At 40.9% G+C, this 16,115-nt stretch overlaps 1 long non-coding RNA gene across 3 annotated transcripts in view; it reads left to right on the forward strand.

Annotated features, from left to right (window-relative positions):
- Window positions 1–5,074: 5,074 nt before the first annotated feature.
- LOC134728732 (uncharacterized) overlaps window positions 5,075–16,115 on the forward strand; it is a 186,201-nt gene continuing 175,160 nt past the window's right edge. For 2 of the 3 annotated variants that reach the window (XR_010109499.1, XR_010109501.1), the window contains exons 1-2: window positions 5,075–5,347; window positions 6,804–6,886. This is a non-coding gene — a long non-coding RNA (uncharacterized LOC134728732). Of the gene's footprint in view, window positions 5,348–6,025; window positions 6,887–16,115 lie in introns of those variants that run through there. The other variant, XR_010109500.1, reaches the window with a different exon arrangement.

The raw sequence follows: 16,115 nt of genomic DNA on the forward strand, positions 1-16,115 counted from the left end.
AAGGTGTTTGCTAAAGGCATTTTCTCTAGACAATTCACATGATACTGGCTAGAAAGCAAACTGGTAGGTGCCCATACAGAACCCAATAGAGCAGATTCTGTTACAAAAGCTACAGTTTCTTCCAGGGAAATTAAATGAATCAAAGTGATTAATATCCATAAAAGAAAACATATAGTCAGAAAAACTGCATTTCAGTTAATTTTGAAAAAATTACAAACAGAATTCAGTCTGACCGTTCTTCCTTTGATGCACTTGATTTCTACTTTCTTCTCGATTTCATCAAGATCTTAAGCCATAACTGTATTGACACCTATTTTTATTTTCTTCCCCTCACTTATCAGGATATTGTAATTTTATATACACGTGTTCAGTTCTCTGAAAAGAAAGTCCCCAAAGTTCATAATCTTCTAAATGTTTACTTAATATTAAGATGAAAGCACTCTTAAGGACGGATACTATGAAGATGTCTTAAGATTGTTTGAAAGTCCAGGCTTTCAAACAATTGGTGTTCCTCTCCAAAAAGAGGAGAGTCTTTGCAGTGGGAGCATAAGGATTAGTTGGTGGATGTGGTAAAGGCAGACAAGTTTATTAAAATATATGCAAATTGCTTTCATTTGGAGGTGTGTTATAGTTTACAAAGAGCTTTGGCATGCACATGTTGTATCATTTGGTAAAAATTAACATACCCACCATTCTTAGAAGCAATTCAGTTGTCTTCTAATACACTGCTCATTTGTAAATATTTTCTTTTTGAACAGGCAAATTTTCACTTGAAATATTGAACTGTAAGATTCACATCATAAGGGGCGATAAAGTCATATGCATTCTTAAATAAAAATAATAGCACATTCTTAAAAGGACATTTGTTTATTACTTAAATGGGTTTCAGCCACTAGCATACATTTGGCACCAGTTGCTGTGTTTTGCTCTAGCCTGAGACTCTAATGCCTGAGCACTAGTTACTCCGGTTCTAAAAAGCTATGAATTTTGATATATAGCCTACGTTATGAAAGCTTACCTCTTTATGGCTTCAACCAGGTGAGTGTATGGCTCCGGGCTTTTCTTTTAGGCTCTTTGACCTAGAGAAATGAAGCTTGGAACAGGGGATCTGCAGGCACTAACTTGTAGAGGAGAGTCCCAGAGGTGCAGGTATCATGCATTCAGTGAGCTGGGAAACTCTAGCCAGGGAACATGGAGTCACTAAGTCTTTCAATGTAGGAAAGGAGCCCCAACTGTTAAGGCAGCTAGCCAAGCAGGTGACAAACTGTTGCACTTCAAAGACAGGAAATCCCTTCAAACGTTAAATTGTAAGGACACAAAATGACCTACATTCAGGAAAACGGGGAGTCAGTAATTCCACATCAGGCTTGTTCCAGTTTATTGAAGCGTGTCTGGTGGATATTAACTGGTCCTAAGGATCCTACTCTAAGTGAATGGCAGCCTTTTCCACCAGAAACCCACATTTTCAACATCTTATTTTTAAAAAGTCATTCGAGTTCACATCAGATTGAAGTTATTATGTAAGGACTCTCTCTGGGACAGTTTTCAACCCTAAAATTAGTCTAGTTTAAAATTACAATTACTCAGAATGTTTAAGAAATCTATGAACATGTTTAAAAAATCTTCTGAACATCAAAACTAAGAGAAGGCATCAGTCTACAGTGCAGTCTTAGAAAACAATTGATGGATTGCTTAAAATTGGAAAGACAGCCTAGAAGTGCCCCAATATCAAGGCATAGGACTTCCCAGTAGTTTTACCCAGCTCAGAAGGCAAAGTCTAGATGGATTTCCTGCCAATCCCCAAAACTACCTAGGGCTGTGGATGCAGCAGTTTGAAACATGTGTCAATGCTAAATACTTGTCCAACTGGCTTGAAATAAAGGGAGGGCTGGGGGTGGGGATGGTTGAAGGGGGCAGAGAAATGGCATATGCTATTTTCTCAAGGCAGGGCCTCTGTCCCCCAGCACTCGAAGAATTACTGAACAAATGTGTTAAGTGGGAAGGAAATGGATGGGTGAAAGCTAACTTCATCTCAGCACAAAAGAAGTTGTCCTTCCATGCTTACATTTTCAAAATGCAAAAATCCAAAAAGCATTGATATTGGAAAATTCTTGGGAAACTGAAAAGCTTAACCATATTCCATAATTTTATTAATTTAAGACCTTCCAAGCAGGGAGGTCAAACTTAACTCTGCTTCCAGCTTACAAAGCAAGTCAACTTATTTTGTATGTATAGCTATAAACTGTTTGCAAGTTTCCTCAGTCAGGTACTCGGGATGAATTATGAATGGAATTAGCCAGCCTGACTTGGAATTTCCTCACTTTTACTGGTCTTTAAACAAGATTTTTATACATTCATATGTAATCGATGGAACCAACACATGAAATGGCCCTTCACATAAAACACTCTCTTTTAAAGTGATTTTGCAGTTAAGGAAACCTAAATATGAACTTCTGATGTGGAAAAGGTAGTTTTTATATGCTATTTAGAAACTGATCTGAAAAACTGATGAGCTGACCACAAGATTTCTGTCAGAAACTGAAATTAGGATTATATTTTAAAATACAATTGTAAATGCTTGCTTTCTTTTATAAAACCAATCTGCTTCTCATATTCCTAGCCTTAGTCACACTGAAAATACATAAATTTGGTATTTGGTTATTGAGTTTTGAAGTTGCAAGGCAGGATAATTTAGATATTCATAAATCAGAGCATAAGAAAATCCTTCCTGAGTGCAAAACTATCTTTAAAATAATCATCCAAAGGAGTGAATGCCACACCTCCTGATTTAATTTTGGCTATTAGCTATTCATACCTTAATATACTTTCTTCCACATAAAACTTGCACTGTCTTAAAACTTGCCTACAAACTGGCATGTCCAAATTGTGTGCATAAAAAATAAGATGAAGATCGATGCCAAGTTTTCAAGAAAGAAATGAATTTGGATTGTTTATTACACCAACAAGACACATGTTCAAATTTATCCCCTGTATATAAAAAAATTAGTATAAAATATTTCTCAATTGTTTATGCAGAAAGTAGTAGGGAACAAATTCCAATAATTTTTACCACATAGCTGATATAGCTAAATATTTGGAACCTTTAAAAGAAAAGTGCTAATTAAAATACATATAAATTTTTCAAAGTTTAAAAAGCAGTTGGAAAAATACTTCTACCACTTAGAACACAATTACCTGCACAGCTTAATAGTCTTAGGGATTTCAGTAGTAAAATGTGTTTAGAAACATCTTGTCTTTTCCATTCCCTCAAACACACAGTGGGCTGAGAATATAACACTTCATAATATATTAAAAAGTATCCACCATCTTGAGAAAACTATATATTATGGTAATAATTTTTACATCTGATTATGCCATTTTTAGACTATGGAATATAGTTTCTGAATTCTTTTGGGGGGAGGGAAATGGTGTGGAAAAACTACTTTTAAAACATGCTTCTATCTTCATTTAAAATGTATAAATTCTCAAGTTTCTTAACAAAAAACTTTGATCCCACTATTTTATATAGACTGCATTTATAGGCTTGGAAATCCTGTTCTCTCTATTAAACTCCTTAGACAGGATTATATTAATCTTACTTAAAAGAAAAAACTACTTACAGCAAACATGGCACTCAAAAGAATTAAAAATAATACTTGCAATGTTTTAATATTTATGAAAATCTGTTTTCTGAAAGACAGATGAACTTAGAAATGTGAACACACAAAAAATACAAGTATAAAGTTTCCTTTCGAAACTTTTCCTTTCAAAGAAATATTTATCCCACATTTCTACATGCAAAACTTTTAGTGTAAACTATTGAGAAAATCCTAAATAGTAAAACATTTGTTTGTGTAAGTCCATAAGCACTTGCTGTACATACTCAGAGGCAGCCCTGGCCCACTGTATCCACAAATGCATCTGCAGGGGGAATGGTTCCAAGCCAGTCACTGAGTGTCATCTGTCCCTTCTCCAGGGGCAGGGACATTGAGTCACAATAAAATTTTATTATTTATATACATTATTTTAAATTCTGTTTTTCTTAGAGCTCAAAGCTTTGACAGTAAATGTCAAACCACACTGAAGTTGACTTGTTAGCTTTTGTAGCTAGCCTTACTGCTGTCGGCTATTTCAAATTGCAAATGACAATAAACAGGTGGTTTTTTCTTTTAATCACTAAAGAACATCCTTTTTCATATAGCTAATATAACAAAAAAGTCTAAAACATGGGCATATAATTCCCACTGTAAATTAATTATAATTATTTCAGGCTTAAGTATTAATAATAAGTGAATTCTTTTCAAGAGATCCTTGGCTGTTCCATTTGCCCTTGAACATTAACCCTGCCACCTCAAAACTCAATGCCTTTGCACTTAGTCTAGAAAATTAAAAATACAACTCGTCCTCATCCTAGTAACCTGCGCAAGTCTCTACAAGAGACTGGAGGATCTACGTGGTAACTAACTTTAACTTACCTCTTCTAGGCTTTATTAACGAGTTTATCAAAAAATATTAACTTTCAGGCAAGATGTGGCTAATTCTTAAATGCAGCATAAAACTTTCGACATCCCCTTGTAAAAATGATGCCACGAAATGTGCCACTGTCCATTTATTTCCCATTTCACTTAACGCATTAATATTGACCCTTCGGACAGCAGCGCTGGCATCATTTTGGAGCTGCAAAGCAAGACGTGGCGCGTTGATGAGCTAAAAAGGACCCGTCTTTCACTGGGCCCCTTACCAACATCTCTCTCCCTAGAAGACAAATACTTTTCAGATCTCGCACCCCTCTTTACAAACCTGAGCGGGGCTTTCGGGGTAAGGGGAGGCAAGACTTTGGTGGGAGCTGCTCGTCTTCAGCAAAGCGAGGGCCGGCTGCAAAGGCGCAGGCTGGCAGTTCGGGTCATTTCCTGCCGATTCCCGATTCCCCTCGGAGCAGCTTGGAGAGGAAGTCGGACTTCTTTTCCAGGCGGAGCCTCCACGATGGGCGTGGGCGCCTCGTGCGTGGGCCGGGGGCCTCGTGCGTGGGCGGGGATCGGGGCCTGGGAAAAACGGGAACCCGGTACCCGCCCGCGCCCTCGCGCGTCGGCCAGGAACCTCGGCCCCATGCGGGCGGCCCAGCGCGGCCAGGAGGGCCGGGAAGAGGGGTCCCCGGGGCCGCGGATGCGCTGAACTCCGGGGAGGGGATGGGCAGGAGAGAGAGCACACTCCTGGAGCCGCGACGTCCAAACCCGGACGCACTTGAACCCGCAGTGAGGCCCGTGGCCCGCGGCCTTCGGAGAGCACCCGCGCCCCGCGCAGACCGGACGCCGGCCTTGCCCGATCCTCGGCATCCTTCGGCGGGGCGGTCAGTCCCAGGGCGCTCGCTGAGGGCCACACCCTGTCCCCAGAGTTTAGCACCGCCGCGGGCAGGGCGCTCCGCTCCCGGACCCCGAATCTGAAAGCGGAGACCGAGGGCTGCTTGCGGCAAAGCTCGACATACACTTGATTTTCTTCCGATTTGGAGAAAATGTCACGGGCGAGAGCAAAAAAAAAAAAAAAACCCTAACTGTAAATATTATTTGGAGGTGGGCGAGGGCGCGGCGTGCGCGCGGCGGCGGGTGGCGGGCGGCGCGGGCGCCCTTGCGGGGATTCCCGGTCTCTCAGCGCGCCCTAGTGGACGCCCTGCCTTTCGCCGGCTCCCCGTGCTCGTTACAATCTGCAATATATTATTTCTTCCCAAGTATTGACAATGTGTGAGGCTCCAGTAACCCCGGAGCTCTCGTCTGTAATCAGCACATTTATCCACATTTAAGGGGGAAAATCCGAATTAAATCCCCGTGACCCTGATTGGGTTACAGTGTCATTTTCCCTGGATCCTCTTTTAAATCCACTCCACACTGCTTCTCTGTCTATTACATGCTAATTTAATTTTACTGTGGAAGATATTTTCAGGATTTGCTGAGGACAGTAAATTTTGTGGTTTATGTTATTTCACTTTTTATGACTTTTTAACACTTAATAAAATTTTATTAGAGCACTTTTGTGTTTACAAGGCCACAAAACTCTTGGCAGGTTGTCAGAAGTCCTTTTTATTATGATCCTACTGATATACTGCGAGTAATGAAATAATCATGTCCAGAAATGTATCAAAGGCCAGAGGGATTATCCCACTTAATAGCTCCACAGATGCGCCCAGAAGAATGTGGACGCGCGACAGGACGGGTTGAAAGGCTGCAGGAGGAAGCAGGCAGCCCCCGCTCCTGGCTTTACCATTTCGGTTGCTTTCCTAAAAGGCTACATGCAGGGTCATGTGACTTTCCGCGGTCTCAATAAAAAAAAAAAAAAGAATTTATTCTATTGCAAAATGTGCTTTTCTTTTTATACTCCTTGTGTGGGCATTTAAGACTGTTCTAGTGGCAGTGGGGTTGGCTGTACATATCCATGTCAGTCACCGCGCCCGGCCCCACTTTCTTCTCATTTCTAAGTGTACTTTTGTGGCATTTAAACTGCCGATGGTGACATTGGTGTTGAGCGGTGTTGTTTCCACAGCCCACACTGAAGGCATTGGGAGGGACCCAGGAGGGCACAAGGTGTTTTAAGGCCCTTTCCCACCTGCCAAACACCTTTTGCTGTTGCTTTTTGGTTTTATTTTGTTTTGCGAAACCGGGGAATAGTGACTTAAGGACTCGGCTTTCTGCCTTGTGCCAGAGAGCCACAGTACACTGCTTTTATTTTTATTTTTTGGTAAGACTTGGCTATAGGAAGGACTGAGAATATAGCTTTCATTTCTTTTAAAAACCATTTCCTTTTCTTTTAAATAGATACGTGATCATTTAACACGCGGGTGTTAAGTTCATTCTTGCTGCAAAAGAAGGCCATTGTACCTCCTGACCCTGAAAGCAAGGTGGGTGGCTTTGTTTTATAATTAAATTTTCTGTCTTCAGCTTCATATTTCTCTTTCTCTGTTATTTCCTAAAGAGTGTGTCAAAGTGATAAAAGAGGTGAGGAATGGACTCATAAACAGAGTGATTCTGAAATTACTGTTGGTGTATCCATAGCACGTGTTCTTCTAAACTTTGGCTTTTAAGGATTTCAGCAGGGTTTTTCACAAGCAAGTGTGTGTGTGTGTTTCATGTTCCAACATATCACATTAGGATTTTGTAATCTGTCACTGTTTAAAACAGCCTCTGGGAAGCGCGCCTCTCTCTGGATTGCCTCCATCACACATGTGTGTTCTCTCCCATTCAGAAATACGTAAGGCTGCTCATGATGCTCTTTGATTTCAACTTCAGGGAAGCAGTTTAGTTTTTTGTATGTCGTTTGCTAACCATGGACAAAATTTAGCACCTGGTCTAATAGTCTTCTGTGTGTCTGTGATGGCCTAGATTCTGAAAAGAGCTTACGAAGGACTGCAGCCCTACCTTAAAAATAATTATGTCCTGAGATCATTTGGGCAGCCATTTATCTCCTTTTCTGGTATTTTCTATTTGCAAATATGAGTCAGTTTTTCTTTCTCTTTTTCAAATTATTTCTGTAACAGTTAAAGAACTAGGAAAGAAAGTGATGTTAGGCCCTGACTAAATATTCTTCCTTCATTCTGCTTACTACTGACGGCTTGTTTTCTTTGCCTTTTACCACATGAGACACAAGATATGAGACGGAGCAGAGAAAAAGGTTCTGGTGTTAGCTCTCCAAATTCCAGAGTGTTTTGCATAAGGGAATTTATGCTCAAGTTCAGGAATCAAGAGGAACATATTAATTTTCATTCTGCTATGAAGTGACAGTTCAATTTTATGAGTAATTTGTGTCTGGGACAATTTAAATAATACTTAAAAGCCTGCAGTAGCTTTCAAGTTAAAAATCTATTGTGTTCAAGTATGAAGTAAACCTCCCCAAGGCAGATCCATTTAATGCATCAAAGTATGTTTTTAACTCTTATTCAAAACCCCAAGAGATTGGCTTAAATATGGTAACTGATGACATACAGCTGTGTTAATGGAGGGCTAACTAGTGTCCACACGGACTTTACAGTCCCTTCTCAAGTCTTCAGTGATGAAAGGAAAGAAGAGTGAAGCCTCAATCTTTTCATCTAGAGAATCGATCTTCTAAAACAGGAGTAAAGGAGCCACACCAGAGGCATGCAATGGTCTCCTCATAAGAAAAGGTGCTGTTACAAAGCAGTAAGGTATTGGTGATACCAGGGCAGACCCTAGAACCACTTTGCTTGTTTCCAATCCAGTTCTGCTGTCTATTACTGTGTGGCCCTGGACAAGTTATATAACCTCTCTGTGATTAGTTTTTTCATCTGTAGAATGAGACTGATGCTAGTCCCCCCCTCCTAGTTTTGTTGAAAAGTTTAAAGAGTTAATTCATATGAAATGCTTAAAACAGACCCTGAGTGCTTCTTTAAACAAACTCCTGGAAGACTGACATATCCATCACCTAGCACAGTGCCTGGCACATAGTAGGTCAATCAATATTTGTTGGATGAATATTGGATGTTATTTCATTGAGTGCCCTAGTTGGTTCAGGTGTGACCCATGAAGCAATGACTGAAGCACTCTCAGCCTCAGGTGTGGACTTGACTACTGAGAGTGGGCAGCACTCCAAGAGAAGTTTTATCCAACTGCAATTTTACTTTTTCTACGGATTTCTATGTTGTCTTCTTGATTAACAATTGGGTTATAAAGCTTTTGAGAAAAGAGCATCCGAAATTTTGAGGGGTCTCTATAGCACTTACCACAGTGCTTTGTACATAAGTAATAGACAATTGGTAAGACAGTATGCCACACATATCAGAGCAGTATGCATTACAGTCTTTTATTCAATAAACGATGGTTACAGGCACTATGCGAAATCTTTTCCATACATTGTTTCATTTTATTCACACTGATTTTCATACAGGTAGTTACAATCCCTATTGTATAGGTAAGGAAAATATGAGGCTCAGAGAAGCCTAGTGACTTTCCCAAGGTCACACAGCTAGCAAATGACAGGTCTGGATGTTTAGTCCAGGTCTATGGAAATGTCAAACATATACAGTTAGCACTACCCTGCACTGCCTCCCAATCTGTTTGGCTTTAAAGAGTCCCTAATCAATCTGGTCATTTACAATTAATGTGTAAACCATAATGAAAATGGAAATGATTAAGACTGGAACCCAGGCCTATTATTCTTGAATTAGTCTTCTGCGGTGGTTGGAATACTAGGCCCAGTGGGGTGAGACACAGGCCTGCCTCCCAGGGTCTTTCCTGTCCTCCGCTCATTCCACCACTACATGTAGATATTTGAAAAGGCCCAGTGGAAAAGTCAGGGTTACTTTTTCCCCCCTGTGGAAAAACATGATGAAGCTGAATTTACCTCAAGTAGTATTAAAACATCAAGTGAACAGATGTACATATTGATTAAAGATGAAGAAAGGAGAACTCAGACAAGTGGGTGGCAGAGCAGTTTTTCCTTTTAACCAAATGTTCTTTATTTATGGCCTTTAAAGATATGCATTCTTCCAAGATACTTGATGGGTGTTCTGACCATTTCAGGGAATGAAGAACAGCCTGACACCATAACGAAAGCCTTGATTCATGTACGAGTTTCTTTAATGAGTAAGCAAGAGTCATGCAAGAGTGCTCTGCTGTAGCCATGTGATTCATTCTGCACCCCTGAAACAAATATGTACAGAACCCCAAAAGAGGAAGCTAAGGAGCCTGTGAGTTATTCTAAGGAAGGTGCAACACCCCCTATTAAAAACTCCATCCAAGGATAAATTTCAAAAGTAGATGCTGAAAAGATGGAAGTCACTGGCTCTACCTGGTAAATCCTGTACTATCCCTGAGAAGGCAGAAGTCATTCTTAGGTTTCGAGAGAGTCTACTACAGCCAAAACAGTTAGAATTAATCTTGGACTTATGACTTTGTGGCTGTTATTGCTGGGACAGGGGGATGGAAATGGGGGGAGGAATTGAGGGATACCTCCAAAGAACTCACAAGTCTGCAGAGACTGAGCTCACTACATAAATACAGCAGTGGCAGACTCCAAACCTCAACTTGCTGCTCAGGGAACCCCAGGCAGTACCAGGCTTTGGTGGCTTTGCTGGAAAAGAGTTCTGGGGTTCACCAGCCCTCTCATGCATTTAACTCTGGACACTCAACTCACCTTAAGTCTTTGAGTTTTCTTATTGAAAGAGAAAAGTAATCATACCTTTAAATTAAATTTATGGGTTTTTTTGAATAAAGGATATACTTATAGTTTCCAGCTCTTCACTGTGAAGTCTGATTAATTTTTTAACAAATGAAGAATTTGTGTATTGATGAATATTTGATAAAAACAAGAGAAAACATTAAAAAGCAACATGAACTGCAGAGTTCAATCCCACCAAAATAAAAATGTAGCACTGTATATCTTGAAACTGAGGTTAGACTCTCTAGGAAGAACATGGAGGAAATAAATGCTCAATCCGTATTGCAGCAGACATAATTTTAAGCCACCAAAACTTTTAAGGACCTTTGAACCATTTTCTTCAAATTTGCCTTGCCTTTCTTTCTGCATCTGTGAACTTGCCAAGTTAGAGTTTATTGCTGTAACAGGTTTTGAATGATAGTGTATCTGTTTTGAAAAGGTCAGTACTTTTTGATAATTTGATGGAAAGAATGTGTGCTTTTCCTTTTTTATGTATCTTTCAAACCAACTGTCTTGATATAAATGGAATCTTTTAAAAAATATATTTACCCTTTTTAGACTAAGACCAAACATTCCGTTCCATGAAAGTCATGAGTGGTTGCTGAAAGGAGGTTATGAATGAAATGGTGTCTCCGCTTGAACGTCAGCAGCTAGCCTGCATTTATTCCTCAATTTCCAGAATCTAGAATAAACACAGTGATTAGCAAGGCCAAAATACAAAACCCCAGGACGTAAAGCTGTGAGCACGGGGAGGCTCCCAGGACAGGAAGCCACTGGAAGCTGGTTGCTAGGAGACACTCGTCTTTTGCCGGCAGCAGGAAGATGTCCTTGAGCATGGCTTCCCCTGTGGTTGGCTTTGGACAAGCCGTGAATCAGACTGTCCTCACTAGTGCCGCCCTCCCAGCAGGGCCGACCAGCCTACCATACAGGTGCCACTGAGGGCCAATGGTGGGTCCTGTTCCCTGGGAAAGTTTCTCATATGTGCCCAGCTTTTCTGATGTGCTCTTCTGAAATCAACAAGCATTTGATGTCTACTCTGGGTTATAAGAATATGGAAAAAAAAAAAACAGTTTCCTGGGTGGTGCTTTTTAGGTGAGAATTTTAAAAAATAAAATCATACCCTAAATTATACGAAACAGCCTACAAGAGCTGTAGGAAAAAAGAGAGATAAGATAATGAGTTAATGGTAATTAAAAGAGAATTCATAGAGGAGAGAGCATCAGAGCTGAAGGATTCACCTAGGGAGGAGGATGCTGGCAGGGGAACACCCTGTTTACTGTCAAGAGCTCTCGGAGGGCCCTTGGTGGCAGTGAACTTGTCTTTCTTGCTCCCAGAAGCATCCCCAGTACATAGGACAGTGTTTGTCAGAGTGTTCAGGGTTCAACGGCTGAACAAATGCAGGAGAATGAAAATGCTGAAGATGAGCAGAGGGGCTTGGTGGTCATTGTAGGTGTTCCAGGGAAGAACCAGTGGAGAGAATGCTGCATGAAGAAGGCTGGCCTCATTGTTATCAGAGTCTGTAGTGGAAAATGGTGAGAAATGAGGTGGCTGGGTAAGGTGCAGACCAGTTATGAAGACTCCTAAAAACCAGACAGAAAATGGCTTAAAGAAATTAGGGAGCTACTGTGGGATTCTGAGCCTGGTAGAGATGAAAGGTTTTTTTTTTTTTGAGACGGAGTCTCGCTCTGTCGCCCAGGCTGGAGTGCAGTGGCGCGATCTCGGCTCACTGCAAGCTCCGCCTCCCGGGTTCACGCCCTTCTCCTGCCTCAGCCTCCCGAGTAGCTGGGACTACAGGCGCCCGCTACCACGCCCGGCTAATTTTTTGTATTTTTAGTAGAGACGGGGTTTCACCGTGTTAGCCAGGATGGTCTCGATCTCCTGACCTCGTGATCCGCCCGCCTCGGCCTCCCAAAGTGCTGGGATTACAGGCGTGAGCCACCGCGCCCGGCCAAGATGAAAGTTTTATGGTTTACAAATGCTTCTTTTCAAATGCATCATCGCTTAACATGTACAGTTTATTATATGTCCATTACAACTCGATAAAGCTGTTAAAAATACATGATCTCATTAGGTGTTTAATATTTGGTGAAATGGACCTTATCCTTATTTCATTTTTACAGATGAGGAAACTGAGACCCAGAGAGGTTCATGGCTTGCCCGAGTTCAAACGTTTCAGATGACAAGCCAAGACTTCCGGGTCTTCTGCCTCCACGTCCCTCATTTGCTTCTTTATGAATGCAGCTCTCTGCTGAGGGACTTGGAAGGAGACTGGCCTGTGGTTGGGGAGGCCAGTTGGGAGGCGGCGGCAGATGGCTGTTTGCAGTTTTGTCTCCCTCTCTCTCCCTTGCTTTCTTGTCTATGCTTCCCTCACCTTCTCTTTTTTTCTCCTCCATTCTTTCTTCTTCCCTGACAGTGTCTCAGACCTCTGGGTGGCATCCTGCTAAGCTGCACATGTGGGGGTTTCTCCCTGACTGTCACAGCTGCTAAGGGGCCAGCTTTAGGGCAGTGCTGTGCCATTTGGACATGAAGGGCAACGCCTTTGGGACCTGCAGCATTACATCTGTGGCACCTCTTTGGAGAGGTCTGATGTAAAGGAGAACACAAAGAATGAGATTTGGAGCCCATGAAACATTACTAAGATTCAGACAATATGTGGGAATGTTGCATTTAAATATGCAGTTAACAGATCATCTTAATCGTCTTCCAGACCTAGCTTCAAAAGCATTCACCCAGTTCTTACATGTGTGAGCGAAAATCACTTAGATTTTGACTTGGCTATTAAATGGCCTCAAGCAAAAGCAAGTCAACCAAATTAGAAAGAAGGCAAAGTGCTATGGGCTTTGGAGTGAGATGACTGTGAAGTTCAATCTGGATTCCTCCATTTACTACATGTCACTAGTGCTAGATGCTACTTAGCCTCTTTGGGCCTCAGTTTTCTCATCTGTAAAATGGAAATAATGAGTCCAATTTAACAGGTTTGTTACAGCAATTAATTAACCGATGTATTGTGCACAGTGCCAGACATGCAGTGAGCCCTCACCATGTGAATGGCAGCACCAGCATCCACATCAGCTCATCATCTTCATCAGTGGCATTACCTGAAACACTCTGTCCTCATCTGTAACATACATTAGAGGAAAACAGCCTTGTTTTCTTTAGGTTTCGTATTCTCCCAAGGCTGAAACTTGTATTTGTAATGCTACAACTTTGATAATTTTTTCCCTTAAGAGTTCCTTCAGCAGCCTTTTTTTCCTGCCAACTTGCTTGTGTAGAGTTATTCAGTAGATGACACCGAAGAGTTTCATAGTGAATGTTTGTTGAGTGAATGTATGAAATGAACAATACCACCACCTCCAAAGCAAGTTTATTTTCTCTTGTTGATTCTAATGAGGATTTTGTTTTTAAATGGGGTAGGTGGTGGTGGTTGGTATGTGGTTTTGATAGCCAGGAGTGATGTGGCACAGGTGGTTGTGTGGGGTTAGGGATGGCTAGCCCATCAACCCAATCATATGGAAATTCCTTTTCATTATACTGCAAAGCAACCAGCTAGAAATGGAAAATCTAGTTAACTACTTCTTTTATGGAAAACATCCAAGTTGGTAGAAGTTTTTTTCACTGAATGTCTCCTAACACCTCCCTGATGGCCTGGCTAGATTGACTCATTATTTCCAACCGACCAGCTTGACCTGACAGAGCTTCTGTGACAGAACCCCTGCCCAAAGCTCCTTCTATCCCCAAAGCGCTCTGCTAGCTGCTCTGGAGAGCGCAGGTTTGACAATCTCGTCTCCCCTCCATTGAGTCTTAACTGCTTCTAACAATCATTTCACGGCTGAACCCCAATTTGCATCATGGGTATAGACAAGGGGTAGAATACTAGTATTAAACAGTTGAATACGTGGCAAATGGGAGTAGAATTAAGACAAACAAACAACAGTAAAGAGATCAAGAAGCCTGCTAGTGTGAAAGGCAGTTTGGGCTGCTAAGTCACATCTTCCCAAGGGGTAATATACAAGCAACTGGAAACAAGAGGTGTCTTCTTAACAATAGAGTCAGACATACATACACCCTTCAATCTTTTAGTAATACTTTGGGTTAAAAAATGTTTAAATATTAGGCCTATATTTTCCTTTATTACCAGAGCCTCTTCTTCCAGATTCTATCAGAAAGCTAATACTAACAATAATGTCGTATAGGTTCTAAGATTGTGGGAAACCTCACTTCAAAGCCCCTTCATTAGAAGCTCAGACTTCCATACTAGCACCTAGTTTCAGGCCCATGTTGGGACTAATTACTGCCACTGGGTTTGTCGTGAGCCATCGCACCTGGCGAACCTACCTATATATTTCTTTGAATGTGCTCAGACCAAGGGTCTTATCTTAAAGGAATATCAGACCAGAGCACTAGACCTATGGCTGAGAAACACCTTTTTTCCCCCAGCACACATTTTCCCATCCATCCATTCATCCATCTCCAACAAATAACCTTACACAGCTTCCACACTCTGAAAGGTAGATACCATATCTGTCTACTTTATCTCCAAATCATAGTCCATAGCCAGCAGAGCGTAACCACCGAAGGAATATTTGTTCAATAAATAAGTGAACAGTTATAAAATGCCCACTATATTGGCATTGTCATACATATATGATGAAGCACAGTCCCTGCCTTCTTGATACTCACAGTTGTTTTTCAGGATGGCTTTGTACCCCATCAGAAAAAAATAGATTTCAAGGCCTCTAATGCTCCTGTTATATTCCATTGGCTGGCCATGTCAATATTGACTGTGTAATGCACTGACGGATGCGCAGTTCCCTTCAGAGAGAAATGAGAAAAAAAAAAAACAGCTTCACATCAGGCAAATTTTGATTATTTCTTTCTAAAGTGCACAGCACCTCCAGTCACTAATGGTTGTAAGAGACTTCGGGGACACTAATCTTAATGCGCCATTTCCTATAGGTCTTGTTAGTTCCTAAAACCATCTGTAAGAAGCTATTTTATTTGGCTTTCTTCAGCCATATTTTTTAAGCACGACATTTAATTAGTGCTTGTTAAGATGTTTCAAGTGCTTTGGCCACTTCTCTCACCCCTGCTGTTTCTTCTTGGTCAGCATATTTTCTGGAAATGTTGTTTTCGGGAAAGGGCATCAGATGCGTCTGTGTCTGGAGAATTGCTCTGTGTATCCATGTGAAGCAAGTCTCTGAGAGCAACTGGAGGGACTGTCAGGCTGGCTGTGGGGCCTCCGTGTTCACAGCAGCTACTTTGAAAGGCCTCCAGTTTTGACGTTCTCATGGAAAAAGCAGAGACCTCAAAATGGGTTTGGAACCGACAACAATAGGAGGGTACACTAGAGCCCTGGAGAAGAATGTCACATAAGTGAAATGTATTTGAAATATTTAATCTAGGAACCTTTGGATTAACTTCATTAAAAAGAGTTTGCTTGAAAGGGCATAATTTTTGCTGGAAGAGACCTTATGAAAACTGCAAAATGGTTGATGGTACTGAAATATCCACCCATGCTCACTAAAAGAATAAATAGGTTGAATATAATTCCATTATTTTTGCAACTGTTTAATACCATAAAATTCATTAAAATTTCAAACTGCTTTACAAAATAAGACATTTTTTTCTAAGTTTTTCCCCCAAATTCTTTATCCACATTTGGATTAGAATGGCTTGATATTTGTAGTAGTTTATGAAGCGCAAATTCATGTCAAATCTGATATACAAAAGAAAAGTATTTCAAGATAATACGGAATCTGTGAAAATGAAGAAATATGTGTATTTAGCTAGGTTAAGAAATGCTATCTAATCTACTAGCATAACCTCAAATTTTTTTGAGACATATTCAAGGAACAAAAAGCTTTATGCCGATCATTGCTTTAATGGTAATTAAATTTTCTTTCTCTTTGAATTTTACTGTACTCTTCTAAGGTAAAGAGGAAGCACAATACATGTAA

The sequence above is a fragment of the Pan paniscus genome, chromosome 13 (assembly GCF_029289425.2).
Source record: "Pan paniscus chromosome 13, NHGRI_mPanPan1-v2.0_pri, whole genome shotgun sequence".
Lineage (NCBI taxonomy): Eukaryota > Metazoa > Chordata > Mammalia > Primates > Hominidae > Pan > Pan paniscus.